A 4,572-nucleotide genomic window follows, 5' to 3' on the forward strand; every position below is an offset into this window, starting at 1 on the left:
TTTTTGCCGTATCCGGCTTAAACTATCATTCGAAAGACCTGTAAAATGTATGCCTGAAGGCTCCTTGTACCCCAAATTCTGTTATTCAAGGTTAAAATTAGGAAATTTCATAGTAGTCCCTGCTTCATTATGAAATTAATGAAAGTGGTGGGGGAAGGGGAGAGAAAGGACACAAAATTTTCAGGCAGCAGAAGTCAGCTGCTTTTCAAGGAAGAATTTATTCAGCCTAGAAACATCAAGGAAAAATACACAGCAAAATCCTCTTCTGTTCATACCATAGCATTTTACAGTTGTTAAGGAATTAATCATCCAGCTGTTACTGGTGCTGTTATTAGCCTCATTTCATAGAAGGTAGCAGCTGGAAAACAAGGCTTGAACAGTCATGAAGAAACAGAATATGATATTTATAGGAGAGTTTCAATAAAAAAAATCCTCCCCGGTGGAAAAAGTCACATTTTTTAGCTGCATTAATATATAAGAACTATTATTTGCTATAAAATAGTACTCCAGTGTTGATCTGGCCTAAGAGATCATGGTTATGAGTATACTTAAACAGCACTGAATCGTATAATGAATTATATGTCAAAGCTGTGTGCAAGGCAAGGAGGACAAAATCACGTCTTTAAAACTTTGCAGTTAGGATAAGCAGGTTGATCTGCCGTTGGCTTGTTACAGGAGGTCATTGTTTGCTGTCTCCATTGCACGTGTTGGGTATTTGACTGTCAGAGGTGGACCAAGCTGTTTTTGTGAGACAGCACACTTGCTAATAGCTAGACAGAGATGAACAAACTCAGGTCACCTATGCAACCTGGTCGCCAGTACATTAAAAAGCCACAACTCAGGGGCCCATCCAGCTGTTTCGAACACCAGTCCTAGAGGCACAACACAAAAGGCTCTGTGTCATATTGCCATGCCAAAAAAAATATCTCTTTGTTGAGTTCACTGACGTTTTGGTCTTGCATCTCATGGGGTACAAAGCTGGGTATTGTACATTAGGGTGGGGGGGTCAGCAATAGTTTGAACTCAACACAGACTGAAGGGTTGTCTTGATGATGTTTTACTCCTATTTGGCTCTTGATGTGTGCGTTTGACTCTACAGGATTGTCTGCTGCTGGTTAAAAAAGGCACTGATGCCTTCCTTTTTCCCCATGAGTCTGAAGCCTTCCCATTTCCCCATTTTTTAAGCCCTTTAAAGAGAAAAAATAGGCTCCTCTGACAGCAAATAGAAGTAACCACCAGCCTTTGGTAGATATCACCAACTGAAAATTAAAATAGTGAGGTAGGAGGTGGGGAAGACGGGGATGTTCTTGGCAGTGGGAACCCTGAATGCCTGAAACTGATGAAGCAACATCCTGGTGACTGAAAATGTTCTCACTTCCCCTGAAGCAGTAATTTGGCAAAATACCCCGTCTCATGGGGCATCATGTGATTTACCATCCTTGTTCTCTGGAATAAGGCTTTTCTAGACACTCGGTCACATTACCCAGCTCATTTATGCCACTGTTAGAGACTGCCAAAGCCATGCTGTGTCATAATGTTTGAAACGGAAACACAGACTTTACTTCTAATTATTTTCTCTTTTTTCCCTGCATTGGAAAGCGAGTTAAAACAAGTCAATCTAATGAGCCCCGCACTGCTCTAATCGAATGCTTGCAGGATGCTCACCCAATGTCACTTAAGTACTTCAGCATCAAAACTCCTGCCCGGTTCAAAGGGAGCAGCGTGGAGGTTTGCAGGAGGAAGCCAGCTCTAGAGAGGGAAGTTCGTTGCCTCTTTTTCTTGGTAATTCTGCAGGAGAGCCGCTGCCGCATGGAGCGGTATTAATCCCTTAGACATCTGTGCTTACGGACTCCAGCCGGGAGGGCACCCTCGAACTTATAGTTTCCATTTTCCTGGGTGTGTGGCAGGTGTCACAGCTTCTGCACTGATTTCTAAAATAACACAGCTTCTCTCTTAGCAGCCAGCAAAAGAAAAATACTTAGGACACTTTCTTGTTTCAGGTTCTTCCCAAATTGGAAGTATCCTTTGGGTTATTGGCCCCAGAGTCCACTCTGGTTGCTCAAGATTCCTTTCTAGAAGCTTTTCTGGATGCTAAGTACATCCACTTGCTATCCCTGGCATTGGCTGTCTCAAAGCCAAAGGGAGATGTTAGGAACAGCAGGCTGTTTCTCTTTTATTTCTTTTTTGGTTTTGGTTTTTTTTTCAGCAACAAGTTTGTATTTGGCTCTCTTTATAAAGGAAAAGTGTTGCTTGGGAATAGTTTCACTGCTGGTTTTTTCCCCCATCACCCTGGTTATAACTTGCATCCTGCCTCCAGGTTCTGCTAGTAGCTTCCTATAGTTTCATCATCTCTCTTTAACTGACCTGGTCAGTAGTTAGTTGTTAATGTGGTCTGCTTTTCTGTGATCTTGAATCTGGTGGTTATGAGCTAAATGTATTGGCAAAAGTGGCCGACTCATAGGATAGCAAGTTTTGGAAGGGACATCTGGTCCGATACCCTGCTCAAATCAGGTTGCTCAAGACCGGGTGCAGCAGTTTTTAATGTCTCCAAGGATAGAGGCTCAACAACCCAACACCTTTAGAGGCATGCTGGTATGTGTTAACCTTTACAGTAACGTAACTGGAATCCGTAATTGTGCATTAATCTTCCCAGTCAACACTCCACTGAGAAAAGCCATACTGGTAACTATCTGCCCTTGCTTGGAGCTGTCAGAGAAGCCTCCTTGCCCAGGGCCATCAGTTCCTCCAGCCCTGGCACCTCCCGTCCCTTCCCTGCTTTGCAGGGATGACTACAGCAGGAGCTGCCTCTGGGTTCTGCTGCCTCTTTCGAGGACACCGAGACACTTCGGTCATCTTCCACACTGTTCTATGAAAGGACACAGCTATTTACTTGCCGATTTACTAAACTTTCTGTGGGACTGTTTTTTAAAGCAGCTTCAACAAACCCATGACTATGAACCCAGCACAGATATACATTTTTTAATTTCTGATGAGGAGTTTTCCATCCACCCCCAGAGAGAAGGAAAGCAGCGAGCTGGATAAAAAAACAACAAAACAACCAACATTAAAAACCAGTACAGGAAGGACGATTCACCTTTTCCCCTTCTCTTCACCAGTACAGGAAGGGCAATTCACCTTTTCCCCTTCTCTTCACAACTTCCGTATTTCAGCCAATCCATAACAAAACGGTTTCTACTTGGCATTTGCAGATTTCTGCTCTTGGCACTGTTTCTTTGTTTTCAGATGGACCAACATGGCATTTGCCCCACACTTTACTGATGGGGCTTCTCTGATGGGTTTCACCAAGGTCTTGCTGAAGGCCCTGAGGTCAGAGGGGAACCAGTCGATCCCAGGGCTGCAGGGAGAGGGCAGTGAACTATTTAAGAGGGAACAGGCAGCTATGGGGCACATGAGAGGGCTGTAACGCTGGGAGAAGGGTGTTAGGGCAGCAGCTAAAGACCTGGGAAAAGCCTGGGGGAAAAAAAATGTCAGTAAGAATTTAAAAAAAAATATATATAATTAAGAAGACCTTTCTTTTCAAATACGACATGAAAAGAAAAAGATTGAAAAAACACCCTTTTGTTAGGAGACAGGCTGTATAATGCAGTGGAATGTCTTAATTATCACTTTAATACACCTAACAGCTGTAGATTAATTTCCTCCTCTTAAAGAAACCCTGAAATACCAGCTATAAAGATTCACCACGTGCAGCTCACCAAGAAGAAACAAGGAGTAAAGCCACGTGTGGTGCCACTTCTTAAAAAAAAATTAATACCCTCGCCAAATGGTATTAAAAACCAGTCATGTGGCTATGACTAAGACAAATGACAGACTACAGTTCAAGACGTTACAGCCTTCAAAGGGTTAATGAACTGGCCTTTACCTAAACTTCCCGATACTTGATTTTTTCATGATGCATTTGCTTGAGTCACAGCCCTGAGCTTGCCATCGGGTTATCATTAAAAACGCCAGGTGAAGGCTGGTGTTTGGGTTAGGACCTCATGGCTGGGAGCACGTCGTCCCCCCACCTCGTACTTCGCACAATGCAATTTGTATAAAATTCCTGCAAAAAGGAAAAAAAAAAAAAAGGTAGATTAGCCAACTGATATGACAGGTGATTCTGACCTGGACCTGGGAAGCGTGTCCCCCTCTGCCCGCGCCTCTGCCTGCCTCTCTGTGGTCGGACCAGAAGCATAAACCTCTGGTCTGACCCAGCCCGACACCCATCACCTCCAAAGCTCTAACGCTTTAAATCAGTCTGGCACCATCAATGTCTTGTCTGCTAATTGCTGTGAGAAACAATCTCCCTGGAGCTCCCAGAGCTGATGAACTGTCCTTAAATTCTCCCTTAGGCCTCAGATCTTTATTAATTCTTTTTTTGGCCTGTGCTGGCTAACCACATTTGTATGTGGCAACAAGGGTTTTTTTCAACACGCCACAACCACTTGCACAAGCAAAAACCGCTTGGTGATCGGCGGCTCTGCGGTAACGCTCCGCTTTGCCTGGGACGTAGGAGCAATATTTGCTTTTTAACCAAACTGTGGCGGGGGGGAGCAGGGCCCCGGTTGTGCA

The sequence above is a fragment of the Egretta garzetta genome, unplaced genomic scaffold (assembly GCF_000687185.1).
Source record: "Egretta garzetta isolate BGI_Z169 unplaced genomic scaffold, ASM68718v1 scaffold268, whole genome shotgun sequence".
Classification (NCBI taxonomy): domain Eukaryota; kingdom Metazoa; phylum Chordata; class Aves; order Pelecaniformes; family Ardeidae; genus Egretta; species Egretta garzetta.